The sequence below is a fragment of the Elephas maximus genome, chromosome 16, assembly GCF_024166365.1.
Source record: "Elephas maximus indicus isolate mEleMax1 chromosome 16, mEleMax1 primary haplotype, whole genome shotgun sequence".
Taxonomy (NCBI): Eukaryota; Metazoa; Chordata; class Mammalia; order Proboscidea; family Elephantidae; genus Elephas; species Elephas maximus.
This window is the reverse complement of record NC_064834.1, coordinates 31,727,673-31,753,206: the sequence shown is the minus strand read 5'-3', so window position 1 is coordinate 31,753,206 and position 25,534 is coordinate 31,727,673. Positions and strand designations below refer to the sequence as shown.

General features: G+C 38.4%; 1 long non-coding RNA gene across 1 annotated transcript in view; it reads left to right on the top strand.

Moving 5' to 3' along the window:
- Window positions 1–13,388, top strand: part of LOC126059361 (uncharacterized) — a 36,149-nt gene extending 22,761 nt beyond the window's left edge. Inside the window, exons 2-3 of the long non-coding RNA XR_007513432.1 lie at window positions 11,396–11,620; window positions 13,301–13,388. This is a non-coding gene — a long non-coding RNA (uncharacterized LOC126059361). The remainder of the gene's footprint in view (window positions 1–11,395; window positions 11,621–13,300) is intronic.
- Window positions 13,389–25,534: the final 12,146 nt, after the last annotated feature.

Sequence of the window (25,534 nt, the reverse complement as noted above, 5' to 3'; positions counted from 1 at the left end):
TTTACATGGAAAATTCCTGCTAGAATTTATAGTTATACCCTTTATATTTGTCAAGGACAAGTGTAATATTTTTCCCCTCCACATTTAGATTTTCTTGGAGTTATAATCTAGATAAATATAATAGTAGGAATTGCTCCTTACTTAATATTTATATCTTATATTACCTGTTGTGTTGTCATTAGGTGCCCTCAAGTCAGTTCCAACTCACAGCTATCCTATGTGCAACATAACAAAACACTGCCTGGTCCTGCGCCATCCTCACAATCATTGCTATGTTTGAGCTCATTGTTGTAGCCACTGTGTCAGTCCATCTCATTGAGGGTCTTTCTCTCGTTGCTGACCCTCCACTTTACCAAGCATGATGTTTTCCTTCAGGGACTGGTCCCTCCTGATAACATATCCAAAGTATGTGAAATGAAGTCTTGCCATCCTTGCTTCTAAGGAGCCTTCCGGGTGTACTTCTTCCAAGACAATTTGTTCCTTCTTCTGGTAGTCTGTGGTATGTTCAGTATTCCTTGCCAACACCATCATTCAAAGGTATCTTCAATTTTATTCATTGTCTGGCTTTTGGAAACATATGAGGCTATTGAAAACACCATGGCTTAGATCTGGTGCACCTTAGTCCTTAAAGTGACATCTTTGCTTAGTAACTCTTTAAAGAGATCTTTTGCGGCAGATTTGCCCAATGAGATGCATTATTTGATTCCTTGACTGCTGCTTCCATGCATGTTGATTGTGAATCCAAGTAAAATGAAATCCTTGAGCACTTCAATATTTTCTCTGTGTATGATGATGTTGGTTATTGGTCCAGTGGTGAGGATTTTCATTTTCTTTATGTTGAGATGTAATCCATCTGAAGGTTGTGGCCTTTGATCGTCATCAGAGAGTGCTTCAAGTCCTCTTCACTCTCATCAAACAAGGTTGTTAATGCATATCACAGGTTGTTAATGAATCTTCCTTCAATCCTGAGGCCCTGTTCTTCTTCATATAGTCCAGCTTATCTGATTATTTGCTCAGCATACAGATTGAATAAGTATGATGATACAACCCTGACCCATACCTTTCTTGATTTTAAACCAAGCAGTATCCCCTTGTTCTGTTAAAAAAAAAAAACTGCTTCTTGGTCTACGGACAGGTTCCCATGAGCACAATGACGTGTTTTGCAATTCCCATTCTTCATAACGCTGTCCATGATTTGTTATGATCCACACAATGGAATGCCTTTGGGAGTCAATAAAACACAGATAAACATCTTTCTGGTATTCTCTGCTTTTAGCCAAGATCCATCTGACATCAGTAATGATATCCCCTGTTCCACGTCCACTTCTGAATCTGGCTTCAATTTTTGGCCTTTTCCTGTCTATGTACTGCTGCAGCCACTTCTGAATGATCGTCAGCAAAATTTTACTTGTGTGTGATAGTAATGATATTGTTCAATATTTTCCACATTCTGTTGGATCACTTTTCTTTGTAATGAGAACAAATATGGATCCCTTCCAGTCAGTTGGCCAGGTAGCTATCTTCCAAATTTCTTGGCATAGACGAGGGAGCGCTTCCAGAGCTACATTCATTTGTTGAAACATGTCAACTGGTATTCTGTCAGTTCCTGGAGCCTTGTTTTTCACCAATGCCTTCAGTGATGCTTGGAATTCTCCCTTCCATTATATAGCTTCTTGATCATATGCTATTTTCTGAAATGGTTGATAGTAATTTTATGGGTATATTTTATGGACAGTAATTTGGCCATACTATTTTTCTTAGAGGGAAAGAAAAATGATATGGCTTACTGGCATAACCTGCATGTCAAAATTTCCATGATAATAAATAATTAGAAAAAAACATACATTGGGACTCATGGACTCTATAAGGTTCCCCTTTGTTTTGTCTTTTGGTAAATGCAGTTACATTCAATCCAACCCTTTTACTCAAGGAACTCTGGGATACTTGTTGCTGCCATACTTTAGCTTTGGCTTTGTAATATCTTCTACATTACTATCCCACAGATCAGTGTTTTGCATTTTATTCATCCTTAATAAAAAAAAAAAAAAAAATTTTTTTTTTTTTTAATGACACAGTCAACTGCTCCCAAATGGGCTCCTCAGCCTTAATTAGAAAGATTTGGAGCTCAGCCAGGATCACCAAACATGAAGTCCTCTGGTCATAAAGGACTGTGATGACCAGTAATCCTTCTTTTTATTCAGAACTGTGAAATGGATGGGTTGCCTAAGGACAAAATTTATCATATTTGTATCATTTAAAAGTAATATATCTCTTGCAGTGGTCAGAGTGTATAAGCAATTCTCCTACTCAGCATGTTTCCTCTTAATTATTTTTAGGAAAATATTTGACTGACACACACCCAACTGTTGGCCAGGTGGCTCAATTTTGTTAAATTGTCTTTATTCTCAGAGTTTATTTCCTCACACTCTTTTTAGGTTACAGTGCCAGAATGCTTCCTCTAATCAAAAAGCACTATGCATACCTCCTATGAAGCCAAATGGGGACAAGAAAGCCTTAGAAGTCTTATTTTACAATGTAGAAATTCACAGCACAAAAAGTTTATATTGGCTCTTCAAGCACAAGGAAATCCTTGATATGCTAAGATGAGAATTTTCCAATTCTCTTTGAATTACATCTAGTACTCAAAAGCCAGGTACAGCGATAATAGCCCTTTCATCTCCACCATGCAACACAAACATACACATAGAGACATACCCAAACACAGCCACATACATATAAACCATCTATATTCATTAAATATTGCTTTTTAACAAATTATCTGAAAACTTAGAGGTGTACAGTAAACATTTATTATCTCACAGCTTTCATGGACATATTGATTCCAGATACATATTGGAAGTGTTCTCTACTTCAGGGTCATTTTCAGGCTGCAATCAATATGCCAGTTGCACTGCAGTGAGCTCAAGACTCAAATGGGGAAGGAGTTGCTTCCAAACTTAGATATTTGGCAGAATTCACCTTCTTACTGGCTGTTTGCTGGAGGCTGCCCAAAGTTCCTTTCTGTGTGGACTTCAACATGGTAGTTTGCATGCTGGCCAAGAAGGCAGTAGAAAGAGTCTGTTAGCATAATCAAGTCACAATCTTTTGTAACCAAGTCACAGAAGTGATATCACATCAACTTTGCCATATTCTAATTGTTAAAGAAAGTCATTGTGCCCAGCCCACACTCAAGAGACTTCTCTGACATCAGGTAAAATTGAGAAGGCCTCAAATGATCTAACCACAGATTTTCTTCCCACTCTGTTCCCATGGATAAGCTCCCCTAGCCAACTTATGGACCAGGGGCAATTCCAGCTTATCCCTGAGTGTCCAGTTTTAGTTGCTTGTCAGCTTGCAGAACTGTTCAAACAAACCAATCACACCTTCCTACAGGAACCAGGTGAAACCCCACCTTTTTGATTCTACAAAACCTGCCTCCCGCAGTCCCTGCTTGTTCACTCTGTCTATGCATGGGACTTCAGTATGGCCTGCATACTCTGGTATCCTCTGGCCCTTTCCCTGAGCCGTGAGTATGCATGATTAATAAATTGCTGTCAATCTCACTTGTCCAGTGTTGGTATCATGCCTTTGGTCATTCCCATAACCCTAGGACAGAAAACTCGCCCTCATCAACAGGGTGAGGAGGAGGTTGTCGAAGCAGGGAGAAGATTACACAAGGGTATCATGTGGGGTGATTTTAGATATCTGCTTATCATACAATCTAAAGAAAAGGTCTTGCTAAGTCAATTCAACTCTACTGTCAGCCCATTATCCAATATGACTTGTGTACTCCAGAAGCAGGTGCTGTGATGGAGTTTGGGATATAAAGTATTTATTAATGAGATCCTACATGCTGAAGTTAAAGGGCTGTAAGGAGGACAATTTTTTTAATTGCATTCTATTGTTGTTGTTGTTAGGTGCCATCGAGTTGGTTCTGACTCATAGCGACCCTATGCACAACAGAACGAAACACTGCCCGGTCCTGAGCCATCCTTACAATCGTTGTTATGCTTGAGCTCATTGTTTGCAGCCACTGTGTCAATCCACCTCGTTGAGGGTCTTCCTCTTTTCCGCTGACCCTGAACTCTGACAAGCATGATGTCCTTCTCCAGGGACTCATCCCTCCTGACAACATGTCCAAAGTAAGTAAGACGCAGTCGCGCCATCCTTGCCTCTAAGGAGCATTCAGGTTGTACTTCTTTCAAGATAGATTTGTTCATTCTTTTGGCAGTCTATAGTATATTCAGTATTCTTCGCCAACACCACAATTCAAAGGCGTCAACTCTTCTTTGGTCTTCCTTATTCATTGTCCAGCTCTCACATGCGTATGATGTGATTGAAAATAGCATGGCTTCAGTCAGGCGCACCTTAGTCCTCAGGGTGACGTCTTTGCTCTTCAACACTTTGAAGAGGTCCTTTGCAGCAGATTTACCCACTACAATGCATCTTTTGATGTCTTGACTGCTGCTTCCATGGCTGTTGATTGTGGATCCAAGAAAAATGAAATCCTTGACAACTTCAATCTTTTCTCCATTTATCATGATGTTGCTCATTGGTCCGGTTGTGAGGGTTTTTGTTTTCTTTATGTTGAGGTGCAGTCCATACTGAAGGCTGTGGTCTTTGATCTTCATTAGTAAGTGCTTCAAGTCCTCTTCACTTTCAGCAAGCAAGGTTGTGTCATCTGCATAACGCAGGTTGTTAATGAGTCTTCCTCCAATCTTGATGCCCCGTGCTTCTTCATATAGTCCAGCTTCTCGTATTATGTGTTCAGCATACAGATTAAATAGGTATGGTGAAAGAATATAACCCTGACACACACATTTCCTGACTTTAAACCAATCAGTATCTCCTTGTTCTGTCTGAACAACTGCCTCTTGATCTATGTAAAGGTTCCTCATGAGCACAATTAAGTGTTCTGGAATTCCCATTCTTTGCAATGATATCCATAGTTTATTATGATCCACACAGTCGAATGCCTTTGCATAGTCAATAAAACACAGGTAAACATCCTTCTGGTATTCTCTGCTTTCAGCCAGGATCCACCTGACATCGGCAATGATATCCCTGATTCCACATCCTCTTCTGAAACCGGCCTGAATTTCTGGCAGTTCCCTGTTGATATACCACTGTAGCCATTTTTGAATGATCTTCAGCAAAATTTTGCTTGCATGTGATATTAATGATATTGTTCTATAATTTCCACATTCGGTCGGATCACCTTTCTTGGGAATAGGCATAAATATGGATCTCTTCCAGTCATTTGGCCAGGAAGCTGTCTTCCATATTTCTTGGCATAGATGAGTGAGCACCTCCAGCACTGCATTTGTTTGTTGAACCATCTCTATTGATATTGCATTAATTCCTGGAGCCTTGTTTTTCACCAATACCTTCAGAGCAGCTTGGACTTCTTCCTTCAGCACCATCGGTTCCTGATCATATGCCACCTCTTGAAATGTTTGAATATCGACTAATTCTTTTTGGTATAATGACTCTGCGTATCCCTTCCATCTTCTTTTGATGCTTCCTGCATCGTTTAATATTTTCCCCATGCAATCCTTCACTATTGCAACTCGAGGCTTGAATTTTTTCTTCAGTCCTTTCAGCTTGAGAAATGCCGAGCATGTTCTTCCCTTTTGGTTTTCCGTCTCCACCTCTTTGCACATGTCATTATAATACTTTACTTTGTCTTCTCTAGAGGCCCTTTGAAATCTTCTGTTTAGTTCTTTTACTTCATCAATTCTTCCTTTTGCTTTAGCTTGACGCTCAAGAGCAAGTTTCAGAGTCTCTGCTGACATCCGTGTTGGTCTTTTCTTTCTTTCCTGTCTTTTCAGCAACCTCTTGCTTTCTTCATGGATGATGTCCTTGATGTCATTCCACAACTCGTCTGGTCTTTGGTCACTAGTGTTCAATGCGTCAAATCTATTCTTGAGATGGTTTCTAAATTCAGGTGGGATATACTCAATGTCACATTTTGGCTCTCGTGGGCTTGCTCTGATTTTCTTCAGTTTCAGCTTGAACGTGCATATGAACAATGGATGGTCTGTTCCACAGTCGGTCCCTGGCCTTGTTCTGACTGATGATATTAAGCTTTTCCATCGTCTCTTTCCACAGATGTAGTCAATTTGATTTCTGTGTGTTCCATCTGGCAAGGCCCATGTGTATAGTCGCTGTTTATGTTCGTGAAAGGAGATATTTGCAATGAAGAAGTCGTTGGTCTTGCAAAATTCTATCATTCAATCTCCAGCATTGTTTCTATCAGCAAGGCCGTATTGTCCAACTACTGATCCTTCTTCTTTGTTTCCAACTTTCACATTCCAGTCACCAGTAATTATCAATGCATCTTGATTGCATGTTCAATCAATTTCAGACTGCAACAGCTGATAAAAGTCTTCTATTTCTTCATCTTTGGCCCTAGTGGTTGGTGCATAAATTTGAATAATAGTCATATTAACTGGTCTTCCTTGTAGGCATATGGATATCATCCTGTCACTGACAGCATTGCACTTCAGCATAGATCTTGAAACATTCTTTTTGATGATGAATGCAACACCATTCCCCTTCGAGTTGTCATTCCCAGCATAGTAGAGTGTATGATCAGCCGACTCAAAATGGCCAATACCAGTCCATTTCAGTTCACTAATGTCTAGGATATTGATGTTTATAAGTTCCTTTTCATTTTTGACAATTTCCAATTTTCTTAGATTCACACTTCATACATTCCAGGTTCCAGTTATTAATGGATGTTTGTAGCTGTTTCTTCTCATTTTGAGTCATGCCACATCAGCAAATGAAGGTCCCAAAAGCTTGACTCCATCCACGTCATTAAGGTCGACTCTACTTTGAGGAGGCCGCTCTTCCCCAGTCATCTTTTGAGTGCCTTCCAACCTGAGGGGCTCATCTTCCAGCACTGTATCAGACAATGTTCCGCTGCTATTCATAAGGTTTTCACTGGCTAATGCTTTTCAGAAGTAGCCTGCGTGTTCTTCTTCCTAGTCTGTCTCAGTCTGGAAACTCAGCTGAATCCTGTCCTCCATGGGTGACCCTGCTGGCATCTGAATACCTGTGGCATAGCTTCCAGCATCACAGCAACACATGAGCCCCCACAATATGACAAAGTGACAGACACGTGGGGGTGTATTCTATTATATCTTGACTTTTCATACACAATAAGACTTGATGTGGTAACCTGAAATATGTATTTAGCAGTTAAATATGTGTGTATGTGTATTTTGTTTGATGAAATATTCAGAATCTTTAGGAGTTGGATACATAACAGACATTAGACCTATTCACCTGGGAAAGAGGTATACATGGAGTCGTATTTAATATCACCAGCTTAAATATCAGAGTGTCTATTTCCTAAATTCAACTCCATACTTTTCCAGTTATGTGAACTTAGGTAAGATTCGTAACATTTATAAACCTCTGTTGTGAATAAAATGAAAATGATAATAATAGATTACAGGATTCATGTGAAGATTAAATGAGACTATCCATTCAGAAGGGTGTAAGAGTGCTTAGACATATAAACAAATGTTATCCATTACTCTTCCTTTCTGCAGAGAATTAACAATATAGCAAGAAGGATTCTAATTTAAATGGAGGAAAATGGAAACTATCCAGCAGTGCTTGACTGAGCTGTGCTGTTTGGTTTTGCTGAGTGGGTTTTTAGCTTAAGTGGAGCTTTGACTAAATGGTAAATATATAAAATGGTAAAAGGAGATGCTATATTAAGAGTAGAATATCAGAGTTATTAAGGGTTCCAATACAGTTATATTTAGCTCAATCCTATTTCCTTCCAAACTTGTTCACTGTAACTTTTAGAGAAAGAAAATGTTGGTGGATCTCAGAAAAAAAAAAAAATGCTATATAGAAGATTTCAGAATAGTTTGCTATAAAAAAATTAGTGCACACTGCTTTGGGCGATCTACTAGATAATCAAAATAGATTTGCTCTAGAGGCAACCCTTTATTGTTATGCATGGCATTTTTTTGCTTTGACTATTGCATAGGCTTAACAAGTATTGAATGGTATTGGATGGTAGGAGAACTGCCTAGAGGTTCAATAGACCTTATTGTTGTTAGTTGCTGTCTATATGGCCTCAACTTCTGGCAGTAAACAGAACAAAACTTTGCCCAGCCCTATGCCATCTTCATGATCATTGATATGTTAGATCTTAGAAACCCCATTATCTGCTACTCCTTGTAATCCGATCATGTTTAATTCCTGGGAAAGGATTCAATTTAAACACAGAATTTCAAGGACCAATTCAAATTTAATATAGTTAAAGAGCCCTGGAGCAGAATGGGTAAGTGCTCAACTGTTCACCAAAAGGCCAGGGGTTAGAACCCACTAGCCACCTCATGGGAGAAAAGACCTGGCAATCTGCTCCCATAAAGATTACAGGCTCAGAAACCCTATAGGACAGTTCTACTCTGTCTTATATGGTCACTATGAGTTGGAATCTACTCGAGGGCACACAACAACAAACAACAAGGGAACTCCTAACTCTCCTTCTGTTCTCCATTAGTGTCTGTCGTGTTAGGTTTCTTGTCGACATGGGCTAATATATTTTTAGTCTGGATAATTTATGTAGTACTCAATTTTTTTGTCTCATATATGGGCACAATAATAATTGTTCATGCCATTATTGTGAAAATGAAATGAAATGAGATAGTGTATGCAAAATGTACAGTACAAAGCTGACGCTCTCATTACCAGGGAAGGATAGGGATAGGCCTTAGCCATTAACTGAGGCTAAATGGCAGTGAAGAAATAACCTGAAACATCCATCTTAGTCAGACTCAGAAGTCACTAATAGGAAACAGCCACATATAGAAAACACTTTGAAAAACTGTCAAGTTTCTAAGTTGGGTAAAGAAAGCACTTCCTAGATTTTTTTGAATGCTACAATTGGTGTAGAGACTAGTTTGTAAACAAAAATAAAAACAAAAAACAAACCTACTGCCGTCGAGTTGATTCTGACTCATAGTGACCCTGTAGGACAGAGTAGAACTGCCCCATAGTGTTTTCAAAGAGCAACTGGTAGATTTGAACTGCCGACCTTTTGGTTAGTAGCTGAGCTCTTAACCACTGTGCCACCAGAGCTTCTTATAAACATACAATAAATAAGATGTATTTTTATTAGATATGGGAATTATTTTCTCCTTTTCAGATTAAATAATGCCATAGGCTTCAGATATGTATACTAAATTGTATTTTGAAATATCTGTGCTACATTTCTCCAATATAATAGCTTTATTAAATTTTACCTGAAGCTGGAGACCAAATTCTGTAAACTTAAAGTGGCATCTAAAATAAGGCATTTACTTAATATTATCTACTGCTATTGTTTTTCTCTCAAGATAAGTATAAAATGATACTTGATAGGTTATTATATGCTTATTCAATTAGAAAAGCATTAAAGTCAGAAATGGAAAATGAAGAAGTAATATCTGATCACCTTGATCTGGCATGCCCATGATATTACAGGCTCATTACAACTCAAAAATACTCAAAAGGCTGCTCCTTTTTTTGTTTCTATGCTTTTTTGTAATAAATGATGAAACTGAAACCTTACAGTTTAATTGAACTTGACTCTTCTTCTAACACAGAAGTCCTAAATATGGAAAAAAAAAATTTTTAATCTACCAATTGAATGGTCACACTTAGTAACACGCTGTGGCCAGTAAAAAGAAGAGAGAATGAATGCCATTACCAGTTCTCCATTGCCTTCAGTGAACATTTCTTGTCCTATGTGCATAACATTAAATGACATTTCAACAAAGTTATTCACAGTAAAATCTGCTGATGCCCGTTCAGAATTATAAACAAAGGTACATTTTTGAAGTTAACCTAATAGGCCTGCTACCTGTCCATCTGGTAGAGAAGGTAAATGGGAATGGACAACAGCTGGAAAATCTCAATCACACTGAAAGCCATATCATTGCCTTTCCACAGAGGATGCATTAACTAAGTGATTCAACTCAATAGGACCAAATATTTTATGTGTGTCTTATTTTTACTACACACTGTGCTGGGCACTGAAAGGAATTCAAAATAAATGAGCCTCACAACCTTACATCATGACATTGTGAGGATTAGAGAAGAATTATTAAGACTAGAATATGAGATTCTGTTGTGATATGCCATCAAGTTGATTCTGACTAGTAGCCATCTTGTGGGACAGAGTAGAACTGCCCCACAGGGTTTCCTAGGCTGAAATCTTTATGGGAGCAGATCGTCAGTTCTTTTCTCCTGTGGAGTCGCTTTTCTCCTGTGGAGTCACTTCCATTACCAGCCAAGAGCTTTAGCCATTGTGCCAACAGGGCTCCTTGAATATGAGATAGTATAATTTCCATAGAAGAAGTTTATAGAAAGGGCAGTCAATATTCGGAAGGTAAACCATACATTGTAAGAAGAGGAAAAGTTTCCTTGAAGAGGATGGAATTTAGACTGGACTTTCGATAGTGGGAAGTTTCTATCCTGGGGAAGAGGGGATAAGGTAATAAAATAACAGAGCTGTGTGGTGTGGATTGTGTTCTTAGGACCCAGCCTAACATCTACAGGTTGTCCCCAACTTATGACATATTCAAGTTCCGGCAAACTGCACTTACAGCTGTCTGTGTTTTTTTTTGAGGGGGAAGTTACACAAATGATCAATAGTAACATATATTACATACAATTTTGCAGCAAATTAAAGTATCGTACAGACAACTCTCACTAATTTTCTGACTAAAAACACCATCCCGGTTCCAAGGAGTAATACAGATATTCCAGAACCTTCCCCAGGTGAAGTTATTACCACAACTGCTGATGTCGCTCACTTTTTTATGGATATGTTTTTTTTTTTATGTAATAAAAAAATCTGTAAATTTATATGTAATGTTTCCAACCCCCAAAGACAAAGATCAGATTTATAAAAATACTGAATAAAAGGCAATAATAATGAAAACCAAAAAAAATTGGGTATTCGACTTACATCAGAACTGACTTATGATGGAGTTGTCAGAACAGAACCCCATCATAAGTCGGAGACTACCTGTATAGAATCAAGTCATGGTACAAAAGACCATGTAAGAGTTTTTGGGAGGGCAGGGACAGTAGTGTCAAGTACCTTTGTCAAGGTGTTGAAAAACCATAATAAATAACCTTAATGCAGGAAAACAATAGAGCCTTTTAAAGTTTTGTTAATAGGAAATTGATGATTGTGGAAACTAGCTTCCAAGATGGCTCCCAATGATTCCTGCTTACTGGGATACATACCTTTTGTAGTACCCTCCCATATTGAACCACATTTGGTCTGTGTGACCGACAGATAATGGCAGAAGCAGTGGTATGCCACAAGGTTAGGTTATAAAACATACTGTGGCTTTCTTTTTTTTTTCCCTCTCAGATCACTCCTTTTGGAGAATCCGTGTCGTGGTCAGCCTTATGGAAAGGCATATATGGTGAAGAATTGAAGCCTCTTGCCAATAGTCAAGTGAATAAGCTTGGAGGCAGATTTTCCAGGCCCAATCTGGTCTTCAGATACTACAGAAGCACTCAAAATCTCGACTGAAAGCACAAGAGAGAACGGCCCAGTGAAGCCCCTCCTGGATTCCTGGCTATTAGAAATTGGGTAAATAATAAATGCTTGTTTTCAAACTGATAAATTTTGGGACTATTTGTTATGCAACAATAAAGAAGTACTACAATGATAGATGGAATTTGTGGCATAAAATTACTTATATGGCAGTAGGGTTCTAGGTAGATTAGTAAAGAAAGCTGTAAGTAGTAAAAAAGGAAAATTTTAATAGTTTACAATGTACCAAGCCTCCTGTTTTGTGCTTTTCATGTATTTTCTCTTTTAAAGATGTTGGTAATCTTTTATGATAGGTACTATATATGTATCCCTATTTTATAGAGACATAAATCACTAAGCAACTTGCCCAAAATCAAGCAGCTAATAAGTGATAAGCCAAAATTCAAGCTCTAATCTGTTTATACAGACAAATGTTGATTGACAAATGACTGCATAAAAGGGTGCCCAATTCATTTCATTAGTTATTATAATGCAAAGGCAATATTTTTCTCTTGGCTTGTATAAAATTTCAGAAGATTATAAATTAAGCCACAGGTATTTCCTCTGTATTTTCCCAATTAATGGAACCAAAGAAAAATTTCCAAGAAAATGCATGGTCTGGCATTCTTCAGTGGTCCAGAAGTAGTTAAAGATTTTGTAGTGCAAATCTTTGCAAAAACTATTGAAACCACCCTGCCTGGACTTTTATATATGACTGATTTCTGGGAAGTACTTGCTTTTGTTCTTTTTTTTTGTTTTTTTTTTTTTTTTTTTTTTGAGGTTTCAAGCAATAAAAGCCATTGAAAAAATACTCCAGGACAGAGTCTGAACTCCTGAACTGAGGTTCACTTCAACACAATTAAAAAAAAGTATTAGACATGAGATCCAAGCAAGGTTGGAAAAAAGACTCAGGTGGTGAAGAAGAAGGAAAAGGAGAAGAAGGAGGAGGAGGAGGAGGGGAAGAAAGCAAACAACAGCAACATCCACAAAATACAATTTGTAAAATAAACACTCAGCTAAAAATACAACGATAAAATCCCTACAATATCTTAAAGATGTATTTTGAAGGCAGTATATCCATGTGACTTCAGAAAGTTACTTGTCCTTTGTGTCTTGGTTTGAAAAGGGATAATGATTGTGCCTACCTTATAGATCTTTTTGTAAAAATTGAATGAGTCAAATAAGCAAATTGTTTTCAAGAGTGACTAGCATAAATAAATGCTACATACCTATTTATTATTACTTTGTGTGTCTGTGTGTGTGTTTAACTTCTTGTTCTAAACATGAGAAGATGGTAAAGGGTTGGGTGGACGAGACAATGTTTTCAGTGGAGCTGTGTTGGTTCTTACTTCCAGTAACATGAATGCAACCAGGCTTGAGGGAGTTAAGAGATTTATACAGGAACTGATTGACCCCAGAGGAGAGGACAGAAGGTCAGCCAGTTAGATTGCATGATTATCCACTGAGAAGGTTAAGGTAGTGTGTCAGTGTGGCTGACCATGGTTCTCAGTGGTTTGGCAGTTATGACATAGTTTGGCAGTTAGTTAATGATGCAATTACCTCATGATGAGATCTGATATAATGTAATTACCTCCATGATGGAATCTGCTATGAGCAGCCAGTCAGTTGAAAAGGAGTGTCCTTGAGCACGTGGCTTTTTCTCTGCTCTGGATCCTCTAGTTTGTGGAACTTGAGCCAGCAGCTTAACATCTTACCTGCTGATCTTGGATTTGTCAGCCTCCACAGCCCGTGAGCCAGCAACCTGCCATCTGACCTTCCGATCTTGAGTTCATCACCCCCTGTAGCTACATGAGTCAGAAGAAACCTCCAGCCTGATGCCTGGACCCATGGACTTGGGACTTTCCAGCCTCTACAACTATGTGAGCCATTTCCTTGATATAAATCTCTTTCTCTCTGTGTCTCTGTCTCTCTCTCTATATACATATACACAGATATGTGTATGTATATGTACATATATATATACATATGTGTGTGTGTATACTTTTTCAATGGTTTTCTTCTCTAGAGAACCCAGTCTAAGACATTCATAAACAATAAATCAGTTATAACTTCAAGAAACATTTTGAAGGCCATTCCTCCTTAACTTTTGTACCACAGGACTTTACTCAAGTCCTGGCCTTAGACATAACAAGGCAAAGAAAACTCACAGTGAATCTTGGAGAGACTGGCTACTGTAAGAACAATCCTGCTGTACTCTAAGGGAGCTATGAGACAATGCTTAAGCACCTAAAAAACTAACCCTTGTGAATAATCCCTGTGTTTTTTCTTCCTTTTAAGACTTTAAAAAAATATGCCATTTTTAGCAGATAAGAGTTGCAGTTGTATTTCAGACATCGGAGGAAACTGAAAAATAGATAAATTACTTCCAGCTGAAGCCATCTACGGTCCAAGGGAATACATGCTATTGGTGCAAGTTGCTTACATTTTATTTTAAGAAATCATCCTGGGAAAGACGGGATAAGGCAGTTTAGCAGAGACAATGTAATAAAATAATGGAGCTGTTTTACTGTGTTTGTTAGATCAAATAGTTCCAAACCTAACTGTATTGAAAAGGTATTGAACTGTGGAGGTAATACATGGGGGAAAAATATTCTTGCCCTAGGCAGAGTTCTCCCATCCTACCATTGTTTTCCTCCAAGTTATTACGGATGGGTAATAGCCACACTTGACAGCAAGGTAAATGGTTTTTTAAACATAGATTGTTTTTTAAACATAGATTTTATTTAGTGAAATTTTTTTGTTCATAGTTAAAGCAAAATGCATAGTGCTGTTTGAAAATTTTTATTAGCAGGATACCTTTGAAGAACTGTCCAGTCTAAATGAACATTAAAAAAAAAATGATTGTTGCTTAAAAGGATAGCTATAAAACTAAAGAGTAGATATGAGGCAACCTTTGAAGGCATACGAGGAGAAAATATCTAAAAGTGGGGTAGTTAGTAAGAATAAAATTTACAGGATTTATCCAAATATACCGAGTACTATGTTAAGAGCTTTATTATCTTGTTCCAATGGTACAGAGGCTTAAAAAACAAAAACAAAAAAACCCACTTCCGTTGAGTCGATTCCAATTCATAGCGACCCTATAGGACAGAGTAGAATTGCCCCTGCCCGATACAGTTTCCAAGGAGCACCTAGAGGATTTGAACGGCCGACCTCTATGGTTAGCAGCCGTAGCACTTGACCACTATGCCACCAGGGTTTCTGCAGAGGCTTACAGGGTAGAAATTACTATTATTCTTCTATTACATGAGAAAAAATTAAGGCATAAAGCATGTTTTTTCATAAACTAATTTTTGGTGGAGCTACTTTTTGAAGACATGATGATACAGTGCCCTTGAAACAGTGTACAACTTTGCCTCCAAGAGCTTAGGTTTGATGTGTTAGGTAAATGGGGGTAGAGATGGGAGGTAAGTGAAAACTCTGAACAGAAGCCTGAGGATAAGGAAAGTGAAACTCTGAAAGATCAGTGTGCAGAAACATTGGAAAGAAAGAAATCTTGGCACCAGGCTTGGAATTATCAAGACTAAACAATGATAGAAGAATGAAAAGATGAGTGAAAAAATCATGCAATACCTATCACATTTTGATTTCTACAACAGTGTTAATAGCCAACATTAACTGAGAAATTGTATGCCATTTGGTACCATGTTAATCATCCTACATACATTATTTCAAGACATCCTAAATTAACCCTGTGGGGTGTTGTGGGGTAGGTGCTATTATTGTCCTCACTTTGCAGGTGAAAAACTAGGACTTACAAGAGTTTAGGTAATTTCCCCAGGCCGCAGTTAGGAAGTCCGGGTTCAAAGCCAGGTCTATCTGTGCATAGGGCCCATGTAGTCAACCACCAATTTGTATTCATCCCATTATTTCCTATCCATACATTCTTTTGAGCCTTACAATAATCTTATAAGGTACATAGTAATAACACAAAAACTGAGACTCAGAAAAGTTAAGGAACAATCCTAGATCATATATCTAAAATTCAAACCCAAATTTGGTTAAAGCGAGGGTAAAGCTGTGTGAAACGTGCACTGGAAATGAAGCACTTTCAAAGAAAATAATTCCCCCAAAACATATATCCAATCTTACTTCTTTGCCGAAAGATTGTTCTCAATTATATACTAAATAAAATGCTCCTTTGGGATGTTTTCAATACTGAACAGTTGCTTGCTTCCCACGAAGATCATTTTATACTTTTCTTTGAGAGCTTCCAGGTATTGCTTATTGATGAATTCATTGAGAACAGCATTTCTAGAAATGAGGTAATTAATCAGCATTTGGTTGCTTTATTTCAAAAGAAAAACACAATAAAGAAAAAGAAACATTTATGGCAAACTACTCAAATTGATTTAATTATATTAATTATTTCCATCTGAGAGCTTGCAACAGACAGTATCAGCTTTGTATGGACTTATGCCACCTATTACACACTGAACAATGCACAGTGGTTAAGAGCTCAGCTGCTAACCAAAATGTTGGCAGTTCACATCTACAAGGTGCTTCTTGGAAATCCTGTGGGGCAGTTCTACTCTGTCCTACAGGGTAATGATCCTATAGTTATGAGTTGGAATCGATTCACCTGCAATTTTTTTTTTTTTATAGCAGGATATAAGGAGTCCTGGTGACACAATGGTTAAGTGCTCAGCTGCTAACTGAAAGGCTGGCAGTTCAAATCCACCAGTCACTCTGCAGGAGAAAAGACCTGGCAATCTGCTCCCATAAAGATTCCAGCCTAGGAAACCCTACGGGGAAGTTCTATTCTATCACACGGGGTTGCTCTGAGTCAGAATATACTCAACAGCACACAACAACAACAACAGAGCGAGATATAGCATCAGTGCTAATGGGCATGTTGAGGGAGAATGAAAACAGGAAAACAAAAATCACCCTCCAAAAATGCGATGACAAGAAGCAGCTGAGATCAGACGTAGTAGAACAACAGAAGAAGACAAATGACACCCTTACAATTGGTGAGAATTTCCCTTGTGCCCATCAAATAGACATGTTTTTCTTTTTCTTGACTTGGAAGGGCCACAGAAGTTTATACAGCATACCCTGCCTCAAGTCTCAGTTGACGGATGAATCAGGAATCAGCCTCCTTTACTAGGATGATAAGTGGCTTTGAAACCCTCTATTAACAGCAGTAACCATGATGAGAGACTGATCCAGACACTTGATCCAAGGTATGCCTGACTTACTTTTTTCCTAGAATGGTAGGATTTTTTTTTTTTTTTGCTTGTTTTTATTGCTGCACTCAAATTTCAAGGTGTACAATGTAAGACTAGCATATGCAATACATAACTTTAAAGTTCTATTAAACACTATAAAAGTGGGGCTTAAAATACTTGGCATATGGACTTCTTTAGTAATTAACATTATTATATCCCAAATGTCTCCAGAAGCAGAAATGACAATAAACTCAAGTTGTCTTAAACAGAGATCCATGTTGATGGAACATTACCTGTTACCATGTAGAGGGAAAGGGAATAATCCATCACATTGAAGTTACACAAAACACTTCAGCTTACATTTCATGAAAAGAGCAAAGCACAAGCCTGTGTCTAACTGCAAAGGGGCTCAGAAGTTTTATCTTACAAAGTGTCTGGCCTATTAGTGAGAAGCTCCAATTACTACACAACGAAAACCAGTATAATAGACTATAAGCTTCATGAATGCATAAAATGTATTCCAGGAATCTTTATGAATTACCCCCTCAAACAAAAAACTTGCTTGTACTAGCTATGCAATAAATGCTTTTGTAATAAGTAAATAAATGATACCAAACACTCATCATAAAATTAATTCAAATATTGATTTTACTAACATAGAATATATGTCAACAGAATTAATGGTCTTAGAAGATCTCACTTACCTAGAAAGTTGATATGTGTATTCATTTTGTTTTTTAAAATTGAAACATTTAAAATTCTTCTTTTCCAGCTTAGAGATTATTAAGGTATTCTCTGAAGTCTTACCATACAGTGTAATATAAAACATTCTTGGGACTTTGCCAAAGCTTGCCACTGAGATCTTCTTGTGAAATTATTCTAGCTTTTAATTGTTTAACTTACTGTAGGAGAACACTCACATTCAAAGCTGTTAATCATGTGCATTGTAGTATTATGAAGGCATTTAATGTTTTTTCCCTGTGGGATATTAGGTGTCATGTTATCACACCATGATCATTACTTTGAGTGTATGTTTTAATTCTCTTCTCTCTCCACCAACGTACACCTCCTTCTAGGCTTGTAATATAACTTCTGTGTACTTGTTTCCATTTCTGGGGAAAATTGTTGTTATTGAATTTCTACTGTGGTTTCCTTCCAGTGGTTTTCAGACTTATACCTGATCGAATGAATCATGAGTGGGCAGAAAATTATTGAAAGTTCCGTGAGTGTATGCTACAAACAATTAAGGCTATTAATGAATAATAATTACTGGGCTAAGACAGGAAACTTTTTGATTTAGGAATCCTGAATACTTCTAAGGAGTTATGAGAAAATAAAAAAACACAATGAGAGAGAACAAAAACACCTTTAAAAAATATTGCATATACTAATAAAAACTAGTAATACAACAGAGAATTAAAAAATGAACAATTTTATAAATGTAGACTCTTTTACAATAGTCCCTATGTTCTATGCTTTATTTTGGTAACTTAAAATGAGATAAGACTGTCACTTAAATAATTTCTGGTTCTTTCTTTTGGGTAATCATGTTATTAATAAAGCCAGATATAACATGAAGAATACTTTTGATGTGGTCTCTTTACAAATCTCTTTTTAAAAGCTTGCAGGAAAATACTGGGTGATGGATCACTTTTACATGGCCTTTCTTGCCATGGTCTTGTAACTCCTGTCAAATAACTGGGTGGGACTATGCAAATAAGATTTTGTGGGCAACCAAGGGGATTGGACAGCTTCCTAATCATGCACATAAGGTGCAAGGCACCATTGTGGGGGTGGGGCCATTCAAATAAAATGAATGGAACTCTAATGAGGGTATTGGTCAGTTTTACCATCTCGCTAGGCTTAAAATGAGCCATCCCAGAGGCAGAAAGGGGGGACCTTACTATTATTATAAAGAAGAGCTGAGAGTGGAACATGTCCTTTGGACCCCAGTCCCTGTGCTGAGAACCTCCTAGACCCAGGAGACAGAGAAAGAGAGCTGTAACACTGGAGACAGCTCTAGATGGAGAGAAGCAGTGGCAGAGAAATAGCAGCAGCAAAACGAGGAGACCAGCATGAGACTGTGTGGTAGGCTTCTCGGCCCACAGAACAAGAAGGCTGCAGTGGGCATGCTGACCCATGAAGTAAGAAAGGTAAGCACTTTCGGACAGGAGGCTTCTGGTGGAGTGGGGTGACTTTGGACACATGTCAGCAGAGCTGAAGAGCCTTGTAACACTTCCCCATCAGGGCAGAGGCCAGGTTGAGGGGCCAAGGTTCCAAGGGGCCTAGAGGCTGGGGCCCAGAGAGAGGTCTGCCTGTGGGCACGGCTGAGAAGTGGCTGTCCTGATTGAAGAACTGTATCTTGAGTCGTTCCTGATCCTGAATTATAACCTGTTACTTCCCTAATAAACCCCTTAACAGTCAGTATGATCTATGAGTTTTGTGTGGCCATTGCAATGGATTATCAAACCCAGCAGAGAAGCAGGGAGTGCCGTGGGAGGGACAGCTGGTAAAAATTTTAGGAGAGGAGGTATGTCAGATGTCCACTTCATAGGAGTCAGCCTTGGGCTGCTGATGTTGATCTTGATTCTCATCTGTCCCCCTGAAGTTAGAGGACCTCTGTCGTCACCATGTCACTTTCACAGAAAGGAATAGACAGTTCAGCACACAGCAAAACTGGATAATAAAAATTGTCCTCTTTCCCTTTTCTTCATTTATCAAACACCAAATCCCTCCTTCTTCCCCTCCTCCTCTTGGAGAACTGGACTCTGCTCTGCCCTCATGAAAGATAATTCTCTTCCCAGTAAAACTTCCATTACCTGTGTTTTTTATCCTTTTCCTCCTGCTAGATCCTACTCCCCAAATGTGCCTGATGATTTAATACACAATGGCTTGCTGATGGCTAGTGCTGTCTCAATTGTTACTCTTTCCACACATAGGTTCTACTAGGAAAATTTGGAATTTATTCTAAACATAAAAGAGATAAAATGGATTTACAAAAAATCCAATTGTGAATGTTTTAATCTTCTAATTTCTAAAGAAGAGGCCTTGCTTGTTGGGTAAGCTCCCCCAATTTTTAATGATTCTAAGGAATCTGGGAACCAGGGGAAAAGGAATACTGAAGAAAGTAGAATCTACCTGGATCTGCATATTAAAGAGCTGAGCCTGAGAGGAAACCCATCAGGGATAGTATACTCTAGGAAAGCTTAGGGTAGAGTGGTTGCTATGAAATATTGAGAGGAAGAGAAAGAGACATTTCTTCTGTTAAATTTATTTCCGGTTATAAATACAGAAATAAGTTAATTCTGGAAGAGTCAAATTGTTGCTGAGACATGAAGCGTGAGCGAGAGCCAGCAGGCTAGTGGGGCAAGGAGGGCAGGTCCTCTGGGGGAGGGCTTTAAGCACTACCATATTTTTACACAAGTAATACTCATCTTCTGCATTTGTCCGCAGTGCTTTCTTCCTGTATTTTCGTAAACGTGCTATGCTAATTTTTTTTTTTTTTTTTAAGTAGCAACATGTGGAAGAGGATGGGTATGGCTATGCTTGTGAGGATGCCTCACGGGGATGGGGGGTTGGGAGGCGCGGCTGGCAAACGAACACATAGGGCGCATGGTTCTATAAAAATACGGTAATAGGATTTGTAAAGGAGAGAGAGTGTGACAAAATGAGAAACTGGATATGCTTTAGTATGAAAGGAAAGTAATTCAGTATGGCATGCTCTAGGTTGTGCAAACAGTTAATGCTCTCTGCTGTTAACTGAAAGGTTGAAGGTTCCAGTCCACCCAGAGGAACCTCGGAAGAAAGATCTGGCAACCAACTTCCAAAAAAGCAGCCACAGATCTACTCTGACACATATAGGGTCACCGTGAGTTGGAATTGACTTGATGGCAACTAGTTGGTTTTAGTTCGATATGATCGAATGTATTAATATACATTATTTGAATATAATTAAGATTTTTAAGATAGTTTCTTTAGGTTAAAACCATGATAATAACCTTTCATTTTTCTTAATGTTCAAGTCATTCCGTGAGAGAAAGTGGTCCTTAAAGGGTGTGTTCAGACATTTGCTTGTTATAATACTCTTGAAGGTATTGCTGTTTTACTAAGTTAAATAGTAACTTCATGAGCCCTAATATATTTAACACATTTTCCTAAGTACTGACTTCACTAAGAGAGAATGACCTCGGGGCTTGTGATAAAATACTAACTTAATATCATATAACATATAAATAGCACTTGCAATGATAAAATATTGTAAAGGTAAGACGGAGCCCTGGTGGCACAGTGGTTACGAGCTCAGCTGCTAACCAAAAGTTCGGCAGCTCAAATCCACCAGTCACCCCTTGGAAACCCTATGGGCCAGTTCTACTCTGTCTATAGGGTCACTACCAGTCGGAATCGCCTCAATGGCTAAGGGTAAAGATATTTTAATAGAAAGCATAACGCCCCTGTGATGGTTAGTCTTATGTGTCAACTTGGCTAGACTCTAGTAAAAAAAAAAAAAAAAAATGCAGGTCTTAATACTGTGTATTTTGTAGATAGAAGCATGATTACCCAAAAGAGAGAATCAGATATATCTCCACAGCAACACATAGATTACTTCAAGTAAAACCAAAAAAACACCCGTTGCCGTCGAGCCGATTCCAACTCATAGTGACCCTATAGGACAGAGTAGAACTTCAAGTAAAGGAGACTTAAAGTAAAGGAGATTAGCCTTGAAAATGTGGAGGGACTTCATCTGATCTGCTGAAGCTCTTAAGAGCCAAAAGTGAGGTTTTCCGGAGAAGAAGAAATTCTGCCTCAAATGTGAAAAGTTCACCCCTGCCTGAGTTTCCATATTCTGGCCTGCCCTACAGATTTCAAATCTAGTCAAACTTGTTAGCTGCCACAATTGTGTAAGCCGATTTATGTGTATATATCCCTCCACTGATTCTGTTTCTCTGGAAACTGATACTTCCCCTTTGAAGCCTTATATCATAAAATCTTTTCCAGAAAAAAAAATTAAAAATGCATGGAATACGTTAAGAAATTTGAACTAGATTGATAAATAGGCTTAATTGCAATGGTAAAAAAAAAAATGTCAAACACTTGTTCTGAAGATGTGTCTTAAGTCACATAACTGATTGGTATTTTTATTTCTTCATTATTATTTCATTCATTATTATGGATCTAGAACAATACTCCAAAGGATCTGACATCTACAAAATTTAAAGGAACCCTCTACCTTCATCTTCTGTGGCACACACAATTGCAGGAGTCAAAATCACATAAATGTGCTACGGTAAGAGGGGCAAACCACGGGGCCCTTGGCTGAGAATGAAAGATACTAACGTCAGGATCTTCCTTCCCAGTGTTAGTATCTTTCATTAGTTGACATGTTTCAGATTAATAATATTTTAAAGAGACAATAAGTGATTTTAAAAATTGGCCATGGGCCATACATATTCTGAACAAAATAGAAAATATATAGTATTTATGGAACATGGATTACTGCTAATAGAAAGCCACTTAAAGTTCTTTTGCACAGGATTTGGTATTGCAGTATAAGGGTCTTTGGTTTCTATCACTGGAGTCAATGGTTTGAATTTACACAGGTCAGCAGCCATTGAAGCACATTCTGCTCATTGTGGCTCCTGTGAATTGCCGCAGCAGCTAACGTCCGCTCTCATCAATTACTCCAAGCAGGTGGCAATATTGCCTGAATTTAGGAGACTCTGGTTTCAGTGCCAGCTCTGTCACAAATTAGCTGTTTGGCTTTAGGCAAGTCAACTGGTTCCTGTGGACTTTTCGTAACTGTGGAAGTAGAGAATTACTTCTAAATCTGTATACACACAATTCAGAAACTCAGTTGCAAATTATATTTATGTGTCAATGTAATACAAGTACAATTAGCAAGGCCAATAAATCGTTTTAAATCCCAAGCTATCTCTTCACAACACACATTGAGAACCTTCTTTTGTCAAGCGGATTGCAGAGAAAGGAAAACTGAGAAAATCACACAATTTGGAATAACAAGGCTGCCTTGTGGAGTATGATCAAATTGTCAGCTGTGCTGACAAGTCTTAAGTTAAAAACTGATGAAGCCCCTTTTATTTCAAAATCCACTCTTATTATCAAAAAGCCGATGCTTTCACTTCCATCGTTTAAGCCTGGCTCATATTTGAAAACCATTCACAAAAACTGCGAATGGACCATCCAGGACAAGCTCCTTCTCTGCTTAGACAGACCAAGCAGGTGGGCTGTGGACAGTGAAGTGCTCAAGCCCAGCTGGAGCCTGAAGCCCTCCCTATGAAGTGAAATGGGGCCGTCTTCATTGTGCCAGCCTATCTTTCACAACAGACATTTGCAGACTAAAAAATTCTTGCCATTTTTTTTTTTTTTACTTCCTACTCAGGCTGTTGATTCTACCCTAGAGATTATCATTAAGAACTAACCACTAAAATAATTCCCTCCAGATTCACTTCATTTTTTAGCCTACTGTAGGATATGACCAGTAATATTGCCAGAGTTATTTGATGTAAATATAATCCAATTATAGGTTCATAATATTCAGAAAGAGTTCAGAGCTATTTGGCTTTGGGCTCATTAAGCTAGTATTTCTGAACCACTTTTCACCTTCTAACATGCTAGACAAAATGTTTATGTGTGTGTATGTGTTAGGAGTCCCTAGTGCTCCCTAAATGGTAAAGTGCTTGACTATTAGCTGAAAGGTTGGCAATTCAAACCCACCCAGAGGCACCTAAGAAGACAGGTCTGGTGATCTGCTTCCAAAAGGTCACAGCTTGAAAACCCTATGGAGCAGTTCAGTTCTGTACTCAAGGGGTCGTCATGAGTCAGAAGTGATACTACAGCAACTAAGAACAGAACAGCAACTTATGTGAGAAATAGCCTTGGGAAGACAGTTGTTCTGGAGGATTTTATCTTAAGAATAAACACAGAAATGCCCATTTTTGTCAGGCATAAACTCATTTAGTTTATTGCAAGGTAGTCACGGCAAATCCCAAAACTACACAGCTTTTAACACAGACAGGACATAATCCCACTGGCCTGACTTCTGGCATCTTCTGGCTCCCTAAAAGCCTTATGCCAAACCCAGGCACCTCAGTGTTCATGACCTTTTATAGATCCATTTACACTTTGACTTCTTTCTTACCAATGATTACATTTACTCTTCTAGAACTATCAACTCACAGCATTTCATCAGTTACTAGCTATCAGACATTGATAATTTTTAAAATTACTTGAGTCAAATCCACCCTTCCAGACATGTAAACATGCTGGACTCGTTTGTCTTGCTTTAGAGAAGTGTGTTGCACAGATTTTTGAGATGCTATCAAAAGTAGAAAGGAATGGAATGGAACATCCACTTGCTGTTTTTAAAGTTATTTATGCTTGAGAATGTATAATTTGAGGAAAAAAATTGGGTGAATTAGAAGCATGAGTAATTGAATATGTGAAATTTTGTTTAATTTTTGAAAATAATATTTTAAATTTTTAATTCATGCATAATAGAGCTAAATGAACATAATGAACTGACAGGCTCTGAGGGAAAAATAAAAGGTTTAGAAAAGGAGACATCCACAATGACTCTTTATTTAAATTTCCTCCTCCAACAAAGAACATCTCTGCTTTGTAGCTTCAATTGCAACTTAATTCTATTGGTCCTAAGAGTAGGTAAGACATATGCTATCTGACTTAAGAAGTGCCTCCATTTTGATACACACTCTCTCTCTCTTAGATCAGGATGAGAGATACGAGAGCTCAGAAGCTCCATAAGACTTTTAGTAATTGTGTAAGTAAGTGAGTGAGTGAGTATTTCAAGAGGGGAGTAAATCAGAACATTTCAGCCAGAGAGAATTGTATTGCCTGAAAAACTTGAAGTGAGAGTTTGAACCTTTGCAGAAACAACAAAAGTGAGGCTGGGACATAGAGATAAGTGGCAAAAAGATAATAATGTAGGCAGTTTCAGATTATGGAAATTGTTATGTGTTCTTAAATATGTTATCCTGAATGTGTTAAGAAGCCCTCACTAGCACTGTCTTCCAAGTCCAGATTGCTACTAACAGTCTGTTCAAGTCTTTCTCCATCATGTTCCTCAAAATTCTTTCAACCTCTACCCACTGCCTGATTCCAAAGCTCCTCCCACATTTTTAGGTTTTTGATACAATGGTACCTACATCCAGGCACCAAAATCTGTATTAGCTATATTGCTGCATAATAGTTATCACAAACTTAGCAGCGTAAAGCAATACACATTTATTGTCTCACCCAGTTTCTGTGGGTCTGGAGTCTGAGTTCCGCCTGACTGGGTCCTCTACTTGACATTTCACATTTGTAATCAAGGAGTCGAGACTATAGTTTCACTTGAGGCTCAGGGTTCTCTCGGAAGCTCATGTGGTTGTTAACTTAATTCTGTTCCTTTAAGTTGTAAGGTTCTGGAGGCAACCTCAGAGTGACTCTATAGAACAGAGTAGAACTGCCCCATGGGGTTTCCAAGGAGTGGCTGGAGGATTCAAACTGCCGACCTATTGGTTTGCAGCTAAGCTCTTAAACACCAGGGCTCTACCCACACTAGAACCAAATCAAATTCACTGGGGTCCAGTCGATTCCGACTCATAGTGACCCTATAGGACAGAATAGAACTGCCCCATAGAGTTTCCAAGGAGTGCCTGGTGGATTTGAACTGCTGACCTTTATGGTTAGCAGCCATAGCACTTCACCACTATGCACCAGAGTTTCTACCCACACTAAAGAGGAAGGAATTACCCAAGAGTGG